This window comes from Phyllobates terribilis, unplaced genomic scaffold, assembly GCF_046119375.1.
Source record: "Phyllobates terribilis strain yellow unplaced genomic scaffold, ASM4611937v1 Scaffold_1__5_contigs__length_1240528914, whole genome shotgun sequence".
NCBI classification, from domain to species: Eukaryota; Metazoa; Chordata; class Amphibia; order Anura; family Dendrobatidae; genus Phyllobates; species Phyllobates terribilis.
In genome coordinates, this window is record NW_027362761.1 from 93,511,428 (window position 1) to 93,531,495 (window position 20,068).

The window sequence follows — 20,068 nt, forward strand, 5'->3', positions numbered from 1 at the left end:
TTTAGCCCACTATCCCAGACTAGATGGCCTTCTGCAGAGGGCACGGTCGCTGTGTGCTCACTTCCGCCGTTCGCATCCCGCAGCTCAGCGACTTACATCTCTACAGAAGTCGTTGGGCCTGCCACTTCACCGGCTAAAATGCGATGTGCCTACCCGGTGGAATTCAACTCTGCACATGTTGCAGCGACTGTGGCAGCACCGACAAGCCCTGGTGCAATACGTTCTGACGTATAGCCTGGGCCAACGAGATTCAGAGGTGGGGCAAATCACGCTGGAGGAGTGGTCTCAGATCAGGGACCTATGCACCCTTCTGCACAGTTTTGAAATGGCGACGAAGATGTTTAGTGCTGACGATGCCATTATCAGCATGACTATTCCGGTGATTTACATGCTGGAGCACATGTTAAACAGAATTCGGAGTCAGGTGGTGGCACAAGAGGAGGTGGAGGAAGTAGAGGAGGAGGAGTTGTATGCGGAAGGGCTAACATCTGCAAGGTCCAGACGGTCGGCAGCACCAAGGCGGCAGGCATGTGAGGGTGGGGGAGATGGTTTTACCAGGGCGCATGGTAGCAGCCAAACTAGTGAGGAAGGTGCAGGAGCTCATAAAGAAGTGGAGGACGAACTGATGGAAGACTCATCAGATGAGGGAGACCTTGATCACATTTCTGTTGTGCGAGGTTGGGGGGAGAGGACAGAGGAAGGAAGCATGATTGTTACCTCGCCACCAACACAACAGGGACTTGGTGCTCCTGGATGCGCAACACACATGAGTGCCTTCTTGCTGCACTACCTGCAACATGACCCTCGAATTGTGAGAATTAGAAATAATCCTGACTACTGGGTTGCCACACTGTTAGATCCCCGGTACAAAAGTAAATTTGCAGAAATTATTCCTGCCATAGAAAGGGATGCACGCATGCAGGAGTATCAGCAGAGACTGTTGCAGAATCTTACATGTGCTTTTCCACAAAATACCAGTGGTGCACGTAGTGAATCTCACAGTTCCAACTTGCCAACCGTGGGACCGTCAAGTGTTCAGCACTCAAACCGTAACAGAACCACAGTATCTGCTGGTAACATCAATTTTGCGGAATCATTTCACCACTTTTTTAGCCCATCCTTTGCAAGGCCACAGGAGACAAGAAGTCTGACACATAGTCAACGCCTAGAGACGATGGTACAGGAGTATCTCCAAGTAAACATTGAAGCCACGACTGTGTCACTGGACCCTTGCTCTTTTTGGGCTTCCAATCTGGATAAATGGCCGGAGCTAGCCACTTACGCCTTGGAGATCTTGTCATGCCCCGCAGCCAGCGTTCTGTCTGAACGTGTGTTCAGCGCTGCTGGTGGTGTGCTGACAGATAAGCGCACGCGGCTCTCCACTGATAATGTAGACAGACTCACGTTCATAAAGATGAACAAATCATGGATCCGAAACGACTTTTCTACCCCTGTGTCATCCTGGGGAGAGTAAAAGCTTGATGATTGGTTAAAATCACCCTACCAACCGTTTTAAGCTTTCAAATTACTAATCATGTTTATCTGTATCTTGACTGGAAAATAATTTGGGCTTTGTAGCAGTGTGCAGCACTGATCCTATTAGGCCATCTATACTAAAGCTTCACCAGATTTAAAATTAAAAATAATTTTTAGCTGCATCTAGCCCGGAAAATAATTTTGGGGCTCCGAGATGCGCAAGGCACATAAGTGCCTTCTTGCTGAACTACCTGCAGCATGACCCTCATATTGTCAGAATTCGAAGTAATCATGACTACTGGGTTGCCACACTCTTAGATCCCCCAAACTTTTCGATCAACCTTTTCATTTTAATAAAGACCAAAAAAATGGTCATTTTTGAAATTATAAGCATTAGCAGGTTGTTAGAAACTGAAATCAAACAGTTTTCAACTCAAAACTTTATTCTAGGTGATGTTACATTTTCACATAGGACCCCTTGTTCGAAAGGAGCTTCTGAACTCTCTCGTCCATTGAATTTGTCAGGTTTTGGATGGTTTCTGCTTCAATTGTTTTGCATGAGGACAGAATACCCTCCCAGAGCTGTTGCTTAGATGTGAACTGCCTCCCGCCATCATAGACACTCCTTTTAATGATGCTCCAAAGGTTCTGAATGGGGTAGAGGTCAGGGGAGCATGGGGGTCACACCATAAGTTTGTCCCCTTTTATGCCCATATCAGCCAGAGATGCAGATGTTTTATGTGCAGCATGAGATGGTGCATTATCATGCAGAAAAATGATCTTGCTGTGAAATACACGGTTCTTCTTCTTGAACCATGGCAGGAAGTGCTGTTTGAGAAAATCCACATACATTATGGAGTTCATCTTTAGCGCCTTCAGGGATCCTAAAGGGGCCGACAATCTCTCTCCCCATGATTCCAGCCCAAAACATTACTCCACCTCCTCCTTGTTGGCGCTGTAGCCGTGTTTGCGTGGGGTGTCCATCAACCAGCCATCCTCCACTCCATCCATCTGGACCATCGAGCGCTGCACGGCACTCATCCGTGAACAAAACAGTTTTGAAATCAGTCTTCATGTAATGTTTGGCCCACTGGAGCCGTTTCTGCTTGTGTGAAGTGGATAGAGGAGGTCGACAGGATGGCGCATGCACAGCTGCAAACCTCTGAAGGACCCTGCATCTTGTTGTTCGGGGGACGTTGGAGGCACAAGCAGCTTCAAAAACTTGTCTGCTGCTATGACAAGGCATTTTTGCCGCTGCTCTTTCAACCTGACGTAATTGCCTGTAGGAAAGAGTCCTCAAATTGCCCTTATCAGCACGCACACGTGTGTACTGTGAATCAGCTACATACTTCTTGATTGCCAAGACACTTCATCCTGATCATCGCACAATGTTGATTGTAGTCATGCCTTGACCTAAACACTCCACAATTTGTTGCTTCTCAGCAGCCGACACATCCTTTTTCTTTCCCATTTTGGCAGAAAATGTAGGCTGCTTAATAATGTGAGAGAGCCTTCTTAAGTAGTCTTGCCTTTCATTGGACACACCTGCCAAACTAATTAGCACAGGTGTCTGCAATTGCTTACAGTGATATAAAGAGCCCTGACACACATCACCATCAATGAGTTTAACTGACAAACAAACAAATTCTTCCCTTATCACTCCTAAACACTTTTTGTATAATAATTTGGAACGCAGTGTACATGTGCTTTTCCACAAAACACCAGTGGTTCACGTAGTGAATCTTACAGTTCTAACTTGCCAACCGTGGTCTGTATGGAGTTGTTCAATAAAGGGCCCAAAATTAAGATAACATAGATGGGAGAGGTCTCTATGAATAGGAATTCCTAAGTATTTGATACCCTGTGAGGGCCAGGCAAAGGGAAAGTTGGACTGGATGGAATCCTATATGGATTTGGGGAGGGAGACATCGAGGGCCTCAGACTTCGCTGCATTGATTTTAAAATTTTACCATGTAACAAAGTGATCTATTTCAGCCATAACAGCATGGATGGATATATGTGATTGAGTGATATATACTAGGACATCATCAGCAAATAGAGAGCACTTGTACTCGGTGCCTCCCACCTCAATCCACCTAATATTGGGGTTATGGCGAATTGATGAGAGCAGGTGCTCCGTCACTAGGATGTATAAGAGAGGGGACAGAGGACATCACTGCCTTGTCCCATTGGTGATTGTGAAAGGTGATGAAAATGTTCTGACGCACCCCCTGGGCCTTGGGACACCCGGAGCCGGACCCTTTTTGGTGGATGCTGGTGGTTGTAGTCTTCGTGGCGGCGACCCAGTTCCGTGGCTCAGGGCGGTCAAACCAGTGGCGGAACTATTTAGTGGTTTTCATGTTTAAATGTCCGACTACGCCACCCGTGGATTGCGGTCAGAGTGAACCGCCGCTACAGGGCAGACCACTGAGGCTGGTGTTGTGGGTGCAGCAGAGCGTAGCATAACTCCCCACGGGAGGAGTATAGCCTCAGGGCAGTGTATGCGGAGGATGGGGGTGATGGTGCAGGGCAGCAGCAGTAACGACACGGAGTCAGTGATGCAGTTCACGGCCTTTACTCACAGTTCTTATTATCCAGACCACGTCTGCAGGTAATGGCTGCCCACGTCGTACTGTGCTCACCAGGTGAGGGGCTCAGACAACTCCCAGATAACTTTGGAGCACTTCACAGGACCCCCTTTGTGTGTCCTTTGTCTGGCCTTTCTTACCAACACTTCTGTCCGGCTGCCTCGGGCCTCCTCTTGGTAAACTTGGCGCCAGTTTCCCTGACCCTATGTGGTGCCTTCCTAGCGGGTGTAGCGAGGGGCTGCGCCACATAAAATGTCAGAGCCTCCGGTTTCTAGCTGAGGGTCGTTTCCTGCCTCCACTAGTTCGGGGACCGGTCTCCCCCTTTGGCCTGACCCCTCCACGCAGGTGGATTCGGGCGTGCGGTGGCGACTCGCCCGTCCGCACCCCTGGGATCCCTTCATTCCTCGTTCCTGGAGCCTTCTCCGCTCCTCTTCCTTCCTTCTCCCTCTTCCAGGCCTGGGCCTCTGTTACTAGGCCCGCCTCCGGAGCAGAGCTCATGCAGAGCCCCTGCTCCCTGCCACTTCTGCTCAGACTTCTCTGCACTGAACTAAGATGGTGCCCACCTTTTATACTCCCTTCTCAATGCACCCAGGAACTGCTTCCTCCCTGCTCCTGCACTACAGGGTTCCCCTTCCTCAGTGTTCCCTCCCCCCACTCCAGCCAGGGACAGGGACTGTCGTGCCCATCTCAGGGGCATATTGGTCGCCCTGCCCCACGGCAATGTGGTGTAATGCATGCAGGTGTCGGGTCCTGATCCACACTCCATCCTTACCTGAGAGTGAGATATCACACCTCTGGGTGAGGTGCAATACGTCTGTAGCAACCGAGCCCTCAGGGTGCTACAGTTCCATTTATCTTCAGCCTAGGTGACGTATTGCGATACAGGGCCGTGATTTTGGCTATAAAAGGGTCCCCTAGACCCCTACCCCAAGCTTTTTAAGAGAATCATATATGGCGTGCCAGGAGACTCTATGGAATGCTTTCTCAGCATCCAACGAGAGTATCTAATTACAAATTTTTAACTGCATCTAGCCCAGGAAATACTTTGTGCCTAGTAGCAGTGTCTGCTAGTGAGCGGATTATCCCGGCTGTTAAGCAAGCTGCACCACCTGTAGTTTAGACACTTAATTTTTTCAAAGGAAATGCTTCGGGACCATGGGATACTTAGTGAAGAGCATCAGGAGGCACCCCAAGGCATAGGGGCTGGGACTGGCAGTAGGATGCCTTGCTGTGGACAGCCGAGCTCGATCCTTATAAAAGCTTTTTAACTGCAGCAGCTTTAGTGGACGCTACTGGAGCTGGAATTACCGCGGCTGCTGGCATGAGACTTGCCCTCCAATAGATCCTTGTAAATGGATTTAAAGTGTATTCATTCAAATTAGAGAGACAATTTAAATTAAAAAGCTTAGAGCTGCCTCCACCACAGGGGGGCTCGCTCGACCCACCAGCGGACAGGCACCAGTATTGGGAGAGGGTGGCTGGCCGTCAGGGTTCACCGCGGCTCTGGCACAAACCCGGCGACACGGAGGTGGCACGGGCAGAAGCGGACTGGCCGTGTCGGCTTCTCACTTTTTGGATTTTAGAAGGGCATGACATGCCTATATCTGTGTCTCCCCCTCCTTTTACTCCTCCACCTCTTTTATTTTCGCATGACTATATGTACTTGTCACTTTTCCATGTGTTAGTTATGTCTTCTGAGCAGTTTGTCAGCTTTTGGACACCTTTGAAGGTGTTTTCTATGTGTTTCTATGTGTTTTTGTTTGCCTGCCATTGGTTTTAACGGTGTTCGAAGGTGTTCGACGAACAGTTCGACGAACAGTTCGGCGAACACACGGGTGTTCGACGAACCGAACCGAACTCGAACACTACGGGGGTGGCTCAACACTAGAGATGAGCGTTGTTCTACTCGAACTGTTCGCCAATCTCAAATTCGAGCTGTTTTGGGCGGTGTTCGAGCCGTTCGGCGAACACGAACAATTTGAGAAAAATTCGGCTGTTCGAGGTTATGTTCGATAACTGTTCGTGCACCAAAATCATAACTGGATTTTTTCTCAGTAATGATGAAAATTAATGTTAATACGCAGTTTGAGTGTACAGCGGGGTGGGGGGAGGGGCAGGGGATGGATCTCTGCAGGAACAATGAAGATCTCCATTTTTTTTTCTCTTTCCCGCATTTGCAGTGGGGAGGTGCAATCTGTCAGCCTATCAGCAGCGCACACACGGAGCGAAGTGCTTTTTTTCACACAAGCAAGGGCATGTGTCATTGGCAGTGTATGTCACATGTCCTTGCCCTATAAGACCAAGCCATTTTCCCCGTCGCCACCATTTTCTCACTGCTGCAGCTGCGTGTTAGACGGCACCGCTGTTGCTGTGTGCGCTATACCTTGTTAATTTCAAGCCAATTTTCGCACAAATATACAGATAGCTTGGGAGTAGGGAATAGTTGTGATTGCAGTCCTTTTAAGGACTAGGTTACAGCATTTCCTACGACTTTTATCAGGGAGGTCTGTGCTCTTAAATAGATAGGTTGTGGGAGTAAAGACTAATTGTAATTGGAGTCCTTTTCAGGACTAGGTTACATGAGTTCCTATCAGTTTTTGCCAGGCAGGTCTGTGCCAGTGCTGTGCAAGTTTTTTTCACAGCATTTGGCTGAATCTAGCAAAGCTAATCCTTTTTGGCCTATTGCAGAGTGTGTTAGTCAGTGGAGTAGCCTATCTGTGTTGCAAGATATAACACCTGTGTATAGAATACCAATTTTTTTACTGCACCTAGTGAAGTAAAATCTTTTGGGCATAGCATCATTCTATTAGTCCATCTATACTGACCTCCATCAGGTTGCAAACTGAATATAATTTTTTTCTGCATCTAGCTCTGAAAAAATATTTGGGCTTCTAGCAGTGTGTGGGACTTGGTCTATTAGTCCATCTATACTGACCTCCATCAGGTTGCAAATTAAAAATAATTTTTTTCTTCATTTAGCTCTGAAAAAATATTTGGGCTTCTAGCAGTGTGTGGGACTTGTTCTATTAGTCCTTCTATACTGACCTCCAGCAGGTTGCAAATTGAATATAATTTTTTTCTGCATCTAGCTCTGAAAAAATAGTTGGGCTTCTAGCGGTGTGTGGGACTTGGTCTATTAGTCCATCTATACTGACCTCCATCAGGTTGCAAATTAAAAATAATTTTTTTCTGCATCTAGCTCTGAAAAAATATTTGGGCTTCTAGCAGTGTGTGGGACTTGGTCTATTAGTCCATCTATACTGACCTCCATCAGGTTGCAAATTAAAAATAATTTTTTTCTGCATCTAGCTCTGAAAAAATATTTGGGCTTCTAGCAGTGTGTGGGACTTGGTCTATTAGTCCATCTATACTGACCTCCATCAGGTTGCAAATTAAAAATAATTTTTTTCTGCATCTAGCTCTGAAAAAATATTTGGGCTTCTAGCAGTGTGTGGGACTTGGTCTATTAGTCCATCTATACTGACCTCCATCAGGTTGCAAATTAAAAATAATTTTTTTCTTCATTTAGCTCTGAAAAAATATTTGGGCTTCTAGCAGTGTGTGGGACTTGTTCTATTAGTCCTTCTATACTGACCTCCAGCAGGTTGCAAATTGAATATAATTTTTTTCTGCATCTAGCTCTGAAAAAATAGTTGGGCTTCTAGCGGTGTGTGGGACTTGGTCTATTAGTCCATCTATACTGACCTCCATCAGGTTGCAAATTAAAAATAATTTTTTTCTGCATCTAGCTCTGAAAAAATATTTGGGCTTCTAGCAGTGTGTGGGACTTGGTCTATTAGTCCATCTATACTGACCTCCATCAGGTTGCAAATTAAAAATAATTTTTTTCTGCATCTAGCTCTGAAAAAATATTTGGGCTTCTAGCGGTGTGTGGGACTTGGTCTATTAGTCCATCTATACTGACCTCCATCAGGTTGCAAATTAAAAATAATTTTTTTCTGCATCTAGCTCTGAAAAAATATTTGGGCTTCTAGCAGTGTGTGGGACTTGGTCTATTAGTCCATCTATACTGACCTCCATCAGGTTGCAAATTAAAAATATTTTTTTTCTGCATCTAGCTCTGAAAAAATATTTGGGCTTCTAGCGGTGTGTGGGACTTGGTCTATTAGTCCATCTATACTGACCTCCATCAGGTTGCAAATTAAAAATAATTTTTTTCTGCATCTAGCTCTGAAAAAATTTTTGGGCTTCTAGCAGTGTGTGGGACTTGGTCTATTAGTCCATCTATACTGACCTCCATCAGGTTGCAAATTAAAAATAATTTTTTTCTTCATTTAGCTCTGAAAAAATATTTGGGCTTCTAGCAGTGTGTGGGACTTGTTCTATTAGTCCTTCTATACTGACCTCCAGCAGGTTGCAAATTGAATATCATTTTTTTCTGCTTCTAGCTCTGAAAAAATAGTTGGGCTTCTAGCGGTGTGTGGGACTTGGTCTATTAGTCCATCTATACTGACCTCCATCAGGTTGCAAACTAAAAATAATTTTTTTCTGCATCTAGCTCTGAAAAAATATTTGGGCTTCTAGCAGTGTGTGGGACTTGGTCTATTAGTCCATCTATACTGACCTCCATCAGGTTGCAAATTAAAAATAATTTTTATCTGCATCTACAGTACCTCTGAAAAAATATTTGGGCTTCTAGCAGTGTGTGGGACTATTTGTATTAGTCCATCTATACTGACCTCCATCAGGTTGCAAATTCAAAATAATTTTTTTCTGCATCTAACCCAGCCAATAGTTTTGGCCTAATACCACAGTTTGGCCACTCAGCTCTGCTCGGTTACCATCCATTGTTTTTTTGTGCAAACAACTCCAGAGTTGTGAATTAGTTAACCACCAAAATGAGTGGAAAAAGGCCTGCTGCTGGTGGAAAGGGGAATAGGCGTGTTGGGAAGGGGAAAAAAGGTTGTGTCCGTGGGGTAGGTGTTAAAGCAACAGTAACATCTGCAGAAGAAAGACCATCTTCCAGCCAAACTAAAATGTCTACTTCTTTTAGCGGACAATGTGATAAGATCCCTTTCTTACGGCCACGCCAATCGCTACAAATTCCAGATGAGGCACAAAAACAGCAGGTGCTTCAACGGATATCAAGTGCTCCTTTAAGTGGGCTCTCCTCCACATCAACTTCAACATCACAAATACTCCAGTCCTCAAAGGTGTCACCCAAATCGCACTTGCTTCCTCACAGCTCCCAAATCTCCAGCTGCCTGTCTGAGTATGAGGTAGAACAGATGGTTGAGTCTGCAGAGCTGTTTACTCATACTATAGCCTGGGAATCAGAGGTCGACTCCAGCGCTTCTGTGAATCCAGACGAGGAAATGATCTGCACTGATGCCCAGAATCTTTATGAGTCGGATCCAGGACCAGACGCAGAAGGTTCTGACCATAATGTAGACCCTCATTCCCAAACTGTAACTCCTGTTGGTGGAGACAATGAGGAAGACGATGATAAGACTCAAATACCTGATTGGAGCGACAACTTTAGTTTTTTGTCAGGGCAGGAACAGGTTGGCTCTGAGGACGACGGGTGTGATAACGCACAGGGTGATGATGATGAGGTCGGAGATCCCACTTACTGTCAACCCACAGTCAGCCAAGAGATGAGGTCAGCAGAGGAGGTGGAGGAAGATGCTAGTGACGACGAGGTCAGGTTGCGCCTTCCTGGACAGAGACGTAGTACTGGAAGCACGTCAACAACTGCATCCTCAAACACAACTCTGCCTCTCACCACAAGTCGTGGTGGCTCTTCAGGTCGCATGGGTGCTAAGCCTTGCATAGCCTGGGCATTTTTTCAGATCGATAAAGATGACCCAACTCGTGTTATCTGTAACATTTGTCAGCAAAAGCTAAGTAGAGGCCAAAAAATACATAGTTTGAGTACTTCATGCATGAACCGGCACATGGACATGAATCATAAGTTGCAGTGGGAAGCTCAGTGTGCTACAATGCGGCCTAGCCGGCCGGGCCAATCACCGTCTGCCATATCTTGTGCATCCGCGGCCTCTTCATCCTCTGTGACTGGGGGGACAGCAGTCACACCTGTTTTGGGGCGCAGACCTGCCACCTCTTTACCCGCAACAGCCAGCGTGATTGGCAGGTCATCATTTTCTTTGGAGGTGGTAACACCAGCTGGTGTTGAGCGCTGTCCGACATCGATAGCACCACCTTTGGATCAAGGCAACCTAACATGTCCGCCTGCATCTTCCTCACAGACCGGCAGTTTGCCGGGGACACCCTTATCAACCCCGTCTAAGCACAATAGCCAGCCCTCGGTCCCTCAGATGTGGACAAGTAAAAGACCATTTCCTCCTAGCCATGAGAAAGCTAAGAGGTTGAATTTCACCATCTGCAAGCTCTTGGCTACAGAAATGCTGCCTTTCCGCCTGGTGGACACAGAGGATTTTCGAGACCTTATGTCCGTCGCAGTGCCCCAGTACCAGATGCCCAGTCGGCACTACTTCTCAAAGAAAGGTGTGCCTGCGCTCCACCAGCATGTCGCACACAACATCACCGCTTCTTTGAGAAACTCTGTGTGTGACAGGGTGCATTTCACCACAGACACTTGGACGAGTAGGCATGGACAGGGGCGTTACATGTCGCTGACTGGGCACTGGGTAACTATGGTGACAGCAGGACAAGGTGCTGCTGTCCAAGTCTTGCCGTCCCCACGAGTTGTGCGTCAATCCTCTTTATGTCAAAGTTCCTCCACTGCTTCTGCCTCCTCAACCTCCTCTCGGTCTTCCACCTGCACCCAAAGCCTGTCTGGTCATGCCACAAGCTTTCTAACTGCGCAGAAGGGATCCTGCACACCTCCTTACTATGCTGGCAGTAGGGCTCAACGTCATCAGGCGGTTTTTACATTGAAATGTCTGGGAAATGTGAGTCACACAGCTGAGGAGTTGTGGTCAGCTCTGGAGAACCAATTTCATGAATGGTTGTCTCCACTGGACCTGAAACCAGGGAAGGCCGTGTGCGACAATGCTGCAAACCTGGGTGCGGCCCTTCGCCGGGGCAATGTCACACACGTGCCTTGTATGGCTCACGTGTTTAACCTGGTTGTCCAGCAATTTTTAGCCCACTATCCCAGACTAGATGGCCTTCTGCAGAGGGCACGGTCGCTGTGTGCTCACTTCCGCCGTTCGCATCCCGCAGCTCAGCGACTTACATCTCTACAGAAGTCGTTGGGCCTGCCACTTCACCGGCTAAAATGCGATGTGCCTACCCGGTGGAATTCAACTCTGCACATGTTGCAGCGACTGTGGCAGCACCGACAAGCCCTGGTGCAATACGTTCTGACGTATAGCCTGGGCCAACGAGATTCAGAGGTGGGGCAAATCACGCTGGAGGAGTGGTCTCAGATCAGGGACCTATGCACCCTTCTGCACAGTTTTGAAATGGCGACGAAGATGTTTAGTGCTGACGATGCCATTATCAGCATGACTATTCCGGTGATTTACATGCTGGAGCACATGTTAAACAGAATTCGGAGTCAGGTGGTGGCACAAGAGGAGGTGGAGGAAGTAGCGGAGGAGGAGTTGTATGCGGAAGGGCTAACATCTGCAAGGTCCAGACGGTCGGCAGCACCAAGGCGGCAGGCATGTGAGGGTGGGGGAGATGGTTTTACCAGGGCGCATGGTAGCAGCCAAACTAGTGAGGAAGGTGCAGGAGCCCAGGAAGAAGTGGAGGACGAACTGATGGAAGACTCATCAGATGAGGGAGACCTTGATCACATTTCTGTTGTGCGAGGTTGGGGGGAGAGGACAGAGGAAGGAAGCATGATTGTTACCTCGCCACCAACACAACAGGGACTTGGTGCTCCTGGATGCGCAACACACATGAGTGCCTTCTTGCTGCACTACCTGCAACATGACCCTCGAATTGTGAGAATTAGAAATAATCCTGACTACTGGGTTGCCACACTGTTAGATCCCCGGTACAAAAGTAAATTTGCAGAAATTATTCCTGCCATAGAAAGGGATGCACGCATGCAGGAGTATCAGCAGAGACTGTTGCAGAATCTTACATGTGCTTTTCCACAAAATACCAGTGGTGCACGTAGTGAATCTCACAGTTCCAACTTGCCAACCGTGGGACCGTCAAGTGTTCAGCACTCAAACCGTAACAGAACCACAGTATCTGCTGGTAACATCAATTTTGCGGAATCATTTCACCACTTTTTTAGCCCATCCTTTGCAAGGCCACAGGAGACAAGAAGTCTGACACATAGTCAACGCCTAGAGACGATGGTACAGGAGTATCTCCAAGTAAACATTGAAGCCACGACTGTGTCACTGGACCCTTGCTCTTTTTGGGCTTCCAATCTGGATAAATGGCCGGAGCTAGCCACTTACGCCTTGGAGATCTTGTCATGCCCCGCAGCCAGCGTTCTGTCTGAACGTGTGTTCAGCGCTGCTGGTGGTGTGCTGACAGATAAGCGCACGCGGCTCTCCACTGATAATGTAGACAGACTCACGTTCATAAAGATGAACAAATCATGGATCCGAAACGACTTTTCTACCCCTGTGTCATCCTGGGGAGAGTAAAAGCTTGATGATTGGTTAAAATCACCCTACCAACCGTTTTAAGCTTTCAAATTACTAATCATGTTTATCTGTATCTTGACTGGAAAATAATTTGGGCTTTGTAGCAGTGTGCAGCACTGATCCTATTAGGCCATCTATACTAAAGCTTCACCAGATTTAAAATTAAAAATAATTTTTAGCTGCATCTAGCCCGGAAAATAATTTTGGGGCTCCGAGATGCGCAAGGCACATAAGTGCCTTCTTGCTGCACTACCTGCAGCATGACCCTCATATTGTCAGAATTCGAAGTAATCATGACTACTGGGTTGCCACACTCTTAGATCCCCCAAACTTTTCGATCAACCTTTTCATTTTAATAAAGACCAAAAAAATGGTTATTTTTGAAATTATAAGCATTAGCAGGTTGTTAGAAACTGAAGTCAAACAGTTTTCAACTCAAAACTTTATTCTAGGTGATGTTACATTTTCACATAGGACCCCTTGTTCGAAAGGAGCTTCTGAACTCTCTCGTCCATTGAATTTGTCAGGTTTTGGATGGTTTCTGCTTCAATTGTTTTGCATGAGGACAGAATACCCTCCCAGAGCTGTTGCTTAGATGTGAACTGCCTCCCGCCATCATAGACACTCCTTTTAATGATGCTCCAAAGGTTCTGAATGGGGTAGAGGTCAGGGGAGCATGGGGGTCACACCATAAGTTTGTCCCCTTTTATGCCCATATCAGCCAGAGATGCAGATGTTTTATGTGCAGCATGAGATGGTGCATTATCATGCAGAAAAATGATCTTGCTGTGAAATACACGGTTCTTCTTCTTGAACCATGGCAGGAAGTGCTGTTTGAGAAAATCCACATACATTATGGAGTTCATCTTTAGCGCCTTCAGGGATCCTAAAGGGGCCGACAATCTCTCTCCCCATGATTCCAGCCCAAAACATTACTCCACCTCCTCCTTGTTGGCGCTGTAGCCGTGTTTGCGTGGGGTGTCCATCAACCAGCCATCCTCCACTCCATCCATCTGGACCATCGAGCGCTGCACGGCACTCATCCGTGAACAAAACAGTTTTGAAATCAGTCTTCATGTAATGTTTGGCCCACTGGAGCCGTTTCTGCTTGTGTGAAGTGGATAGAGGAGGTCGACAGGATGGCGCATGCACAGCTGCAAACCTCTGAAGGACCCTGCATCTTGTTGTTCGGGGGACGTTGGAGGCACAAGCAGCTTCAAAAACTTGTCTGCTGCTATGACAAGGCTTTTTTGCCGCTGCTCTTTCAACCTGACGTAATTGCCTGTAGGAAAGAGTCCTCAAATTGCCCTTATCAGCATGCACACGTGTGTACTGTGAATCAGCTACATACTTCTTGATTGCCAAGACACTTCATCCTGATCATCGCACAATGTTGATTGTAGTCATGCCTTGACCTAAACACTCCACAATTTGTTGCTTCTCAGCAGCCGACACATCCTTTTTCTTTCCCATTTTGGCAGAAAATGTAGGCTGCTTAATAATGTGAGAGAGCCTTCTTAAGTAGTGTTGAGCCACCCCCGTAGTGTTCGGGTTCGGTTCGGTTCGTCGAACACCGGGATGTTCGAGGAACTGTTCGTCGAACTGTTCGTCGAACACCTTAGAACACCGTCGAACACCGTTAAAACCAATGGCAGGCAAACAAAAACACATAGAAACACATAGAAAACACCTGCAAAGGTGTCCAAAAGCTGACAAACTGCTCAGAAGACACTCTCTTTAAAAAAGCCGGCCGGCAAATTCAGCAGCGGCATACACCGGTACCCGACAATTTAGACAAGAAGGAATAGAGCATCACACATAGATTAGATAGATAGAAACATGTCAGTCACACATATAAGAAGCACAGTGACAGTGTTGGTTACTGCACTTGTCATTTAGTGTAAAGGATTTATTAAAAAAAATATTAGTGTTTTCATGCACCGTCTCTTTAAAAAAGCCGGCCGGCAATTCAGCATCTGTACCCGACAATTTAGAACAGAAAGAATAGAGCTTCACACATAGATTAGATAGATAGAAACATGTCAGTCACATATATAATAAGTACAGTGATAGTGTTGCTTACTGTACTTGTCATTTAGTGTAAAGGATTTATTTAAAAAAATAATAGTGTTTTCATGCACTGTCTCTTTAAAAAAGCCGGCCGGCAATTCAGCAGCGGTACCCGACAATTTAGAACAGAAAGATAGAGCATCACACATAGATTAGATAGATAGAAACATGTCAGTCACATATATATGAAGTACAGTGATAGTGTTGGTTACTGTACTTGTCATTTAGTATTAAAATAAAGGATTTATTATTAAAAAAATTGGCGTGGGGTTCCCCTTAATTTTAGGCTCTAGCGGAGGTTAAGCAGACGGCTGGGGCAGATGTTTGAAGCCTGGGAAGGGGGTAATACCCACGGAGCTTCCCAGGCTACTAATATCAGCCCCCAGCTGAATACATAGCCTTTACTAGCTATTAAAATGGGGGACCCCCCAAAAAAAATGACGTGGGGTCCCCCCTAATTTAATAGCTAGCAAAGGCTAGGCAGACAGCTGGGGGCTGATATTAATAGCCCAGGAAGGGAGCCATGAATATTGGCCCCCTCCCAGGCTAGAAACACCAGCCGTCAGCCGCCCCAGAAATGGCGCATTCATAGGATGCGCCAATTCTGGCACTTAGCCTCGCTCTTCCACGCTGCCCTGGTGAGGTGGCAGGGGGTAATAGGGTTGGGGTTGATGTCAGCTTATAATGCCAGCTGACATCAAGCCCAGGTTAGTAATGGAGAGGCGTCTATAAGACACCCCCATTACTAACCCCATAGTCAAAGTTAAAAAAAACACAAACACCCAGAATAAAGTCCTTTAATTGAAATAAAGACACAATCCTTTATTGTTCTAAATTAAACCATACTTACCATCACGCCCATTCCAGCTGAAGCCAACGATCTCCTGCAATAAAAGAAAAATAATAAAGCAACCTCATCCTTACCTTTCCATGGTTCCCACGACAGCTTCAGCTCTGCTACATCGAGATGACAGGCTGGACCGCAGCAGAACGCTGCCATCCAGCCTGTCATCCCGCAGACACTGAGAAGCGCAGGCTTGCTTGCGCTGCTCAGCGTCTCTCTGTGACGACATCCAGATGAGCCGAGTTCATGTCCAATGAACTCGGCTCACCTCATGCACGTCACTGACAGCGTGGGAAAATTCTCACGCTGAAGCGCTGATTGCAGGAGAATTTTCCCACGCTGTCAGTGACGTGCAGGAGGTGAGCTGAGTTCATTGGACATGAGCTCACCTCATGCACATCACTGACAGCGTGGGAGAATTCTCCTGCACTCAGCACTTCAGCGTGAGAATTTTCCCACGCTGTCAGTGACGTGCATGAGGTGAGCCGAGTTCATTGGACATGACCTCGGCTCATCTGGATGCCGTCACAGCGAGACAGTGAGGAGCGCAAGCATGCCTGCGCTTCTCAGTATCTGCGGGATGACAGACTGGATGGCAGCGTTCTGCTGCGGTCCAGCCAGTCATCTCGATGTAGCAGAGCTGAAGCTGTCGTGGGAACCATGGAAAGGTAAGGATGAGGTTGGTTTATTATTTTTCTTTTATTGCAGGAGATCGTTGGCTTCAGCTGGAATGGGTGTGATGGTAAGTATGGTTTAATTTAGAACAATAAAGAATTGTGTCTTTATTTCAATTAAAGGACTTTATTCTGGGTGTTGTGTTTTTTTTAAATACTTTACTAGAAATTCATGGCGGTCATGTCTAATACTGGCGTGACCCCATGAATTTTGGGCTTGGGGCCAGCTGATAATACCAAGCTGGCCCTAACCCCTTTATTACCCAGTGAGCCACCGCACCAGGGCCCTGGATGAGTTGGGTACAGCGCCAGAAGATGGCGCTTCTATGAACGCGCCATTTTCCGGGGTGGCTGCGGACTGCAATTTGTAGCGGGGGGGGCCCAGAAAGCTTGGGCCTCCCTGCGCTGCAGATTCCAGCCCCCAGCTGCCTAGTTGTACCTGGCTGGACACAAAAATAGGGCGAAGCCCCACGTACTTTTTTTTTAATTATTTCATGAAATTCATGAAATAATTAAGAAAAAAAGGCCTTCCCTATATTGTTGTGTCCGGCCAGGTACAAATAGGCAGCTGGTGGTTGGGGGCAGCCCGTTCCTGCCTGCTGTACCTGGCTGGACACAAATATAGTGCGAAGCCCCACTTCAATTTTTTTTAATTATTTCAGGAAATTCATGAAATAATTAAGAAAAAAAGGGCTTCCCTATATTGTTGTGTCCGGCCAGGTACAAATAGGCAGCTGGTGGATGGGGGCAGCCCGTTCCTGCCTGCTGTACCTGGCTGGACACAAATATAGTGCGAAGCCCCACTTCAATTTTTTTAAATTATTTCAGGAAATTCATGAAATAATTTAAAAAAAATTGACGTGGGGCTTCGCACTATATTTGTGTCCAGCCAGGTACAGCAGGCAGGAACGGGCTGCCCCCAACCACCAGCTGCCTATTTGTACCTGGCCGGACACAACAATATAGGGAAGCCCTTTTTTTCTTAATTATTTCATGAAATAATTTAAAGAAAATTGACGTGGGGCTTCGCCCTGTTTTTGTGTCCAGCCAGGTACAACTAGGCAGCTGGGGGCTGGAATCCGCAGCGCAGGGAGGCCCAAGCTTTCTGGGCCACCCCCGCTGCAAATTGCAGTCCGCAGCCACCCCGGAAAATGGTGCGTTCATAGAAGCGCCATCTTCTGGCGCTGTACCCAACTCATCCAGGGCCCTGATGCGGTGGCTCACTGGGTAATAAAGGGGTTAGGGCCAGCTTGGCATTATCAGCTGGCCCTAAGCCCGAAATTCATGGGGTCACGCCAATATTAGACATGACCACCATGAATGTCTAGTAAAGTATTTAAAAAAAACACAACACCCAGAAAAAAGTCCTTTAATTGAAATAAACACACAATTCTTTATTGTTCTAAATTAAACCATACTTACCATCACGCCCATTCCAGCTGAAGCCAACGATCTCCTGAAATAAAAGAAAAATAATAAAGCAACATCATCCTTACCTTTCCATGGTTCCCACGACAGCTTCAGCTCTGCTACATCGAGATGACAGGCTGGACCACAGCAGAACGCTGCCATCCAGCCTGTCATCCCGCAGACACTGAGAAGCGCAGGCTTGCTTGCGCTCCACAGTGTCTCTCTGTGAGGGCATCCAGATGAGCCGAGTTAATGTCCAATGAACTCGGCTCACCTCATGCACGTCACTGACAGCGTGGGAAAATTCTCCTGCACTCAGCGCTTCAGCGTGGGAGAATTCTCACACTGAAGCGCTGAGTGCAGGAGAATTCTCCCACGCTGTCAGTGACGTGCAGGAGGTGAGCTGAGTTCATTGGACATGAGCTCACCTTATGCACGTCACTGACAGCGTGGGAAAATTCTCCTGCACTCAGCGCTTCAGCGGGAGAATTCTCACGCTGAAGCGCTGAGTGCAGGAGAATTCTCCCACGCTGTCAGTGACGTGCAGGAGGTGAGCTGAGTTCATTGGACATGAGCTCACCTTATGCACGTCACTGACAGCGTGGGAGAATTCTCCTGCACTCACCGCTTCAGCTTGAGAATTTTCCCACGCTGTCAGTGACGTGCATGAGGTGAGCCGAGTTCATTGGACATGAACTCGGCTCATCTGGATGTCGTCACAGAGAGACGCTGAGCAGCGCAAGCAAGCCTGCGCTTCTCAGTGTCTGCGGGATGAGAGGCTGGATGGCAGCGTTCTGCTGCGGTCCAGCCTGTCATCTCGATGTAGCAGAGCTGAAGCTGTCGTGGGAACCATGGAAAGGTAAGGATGAGGTTGCTTTTTTATTTTTCTTTTATTGCAGGAGATCGTTGGCTTCAGCTGGAATGGGCGTGACGGTAAGTATGGTTTAATTTAGAACAATAAAGGATTGTGTCTTTATTTCAATTAAAGGACTTTATTCTGGGTGTTTGTGTTTTTTTTAACTTTGACTATGGGGTTAGTAATGGGGGTGTCTTATAGACGCCTCTCCATTACTAACCTGGGCTTGATGTCAGCTGGCATTATGAGCTGACATCAACCCCAACCCTATTACCCCCTGCCACCGCACCAGGGCAGCGTGGAAGAGCGAGGCTAAGTGCCAGAATTGGCGCATCCTATGAATGCGCCATTTCTGGGGCGGCTGACGGCTGGTGTTTCTAGCCTGGGAGGGGGCCAATATTCATGGCTCCCTTCCTGGGCTATTAATATCAGCCCCCAGCTGTCTGCCTAGCCTTTGCTAGCTATTAAATTAGGGGGGACCCCACGTCATTTTTTTGGGGGGTCCCCCATTTTAATAGCTAGTAAAGGCTATGTATTCAGCTGGGGGCTGATATTAGTAGCCTGGGAAGCTCCGTGGGTATTACCCCCTTCCCAGGCTTCAACCATCTGCCCCAGCCGTCTGCTTAACCTCCGCTAGAGCCTAAAATTAAGGGGAACCCCACGCCAATTTTTTTAATAATAAATCCTTTATTTTAATACTAAATGACAAGTACAGTAACCAACACTATCACTGTACTTCATATATATGTGACTGACATGTTTCTATCTATCTAATCTATGTGTGAAGCTCTATTCTGTCTGTTATAAATTGTCGGGTACCGCTGCTGAATTGCCGGCCGGCTTTTTTAAAGAGACGGTGCATGAAAACACTATTATTTTTTTAAATAAATCCTTTACACTAAATGACAAGTACAGTAATCAACACTGTCACTGCACTTCTTATATATGTGACTGACATGTTTCTATCTATCTAATCTATGTGTGATTCTCTATTCCTTCTATTCTAAATTGTCGGGTACCGCTGCTGAATTGCCGGCCGGCTTTTTTAAAGAGACGGTGCATGAAAACACTATTATTTTTTTTGATAAATCCTTTACGCTAAATGACAAGTACAGTAATCAACACTGTCACTGCACTTCTTATATATGTGACTGACATGTTTCTATCTATCTAATCTATGTGTGATTCTCTATTCCTTCTATTCTAAATTGTCGGGTACCGCTGCTGAATTGCCAGCCGGCTTTTTTAAAGAGACGGTGCATGAAAACACTATTATTTTTTTTGATAAATCCTTTACGCTAAATGACAAGTACAGTAAGCAGCACTTTCACTGTACTTCGTATATATGTGGCTGACATGTTTATATCTATCTAATCTATGTGTGAAGCTCTATTCTTTCGGTTCTAAATTGTCGGGTACAGGTGTATGCCGCTGCTGAATTGCCGGCTTTTCATGTTTCACTGTTGGCACTGTTCCCATCGATTTGGGCAATCACTGTAATGCCACAACCACCATGGCTGTGGCATTACAGTGAGTGGCAGACAATCCCTGCATGATTGGTGCTCTAAATAGCGCCAGACATGCAGGAC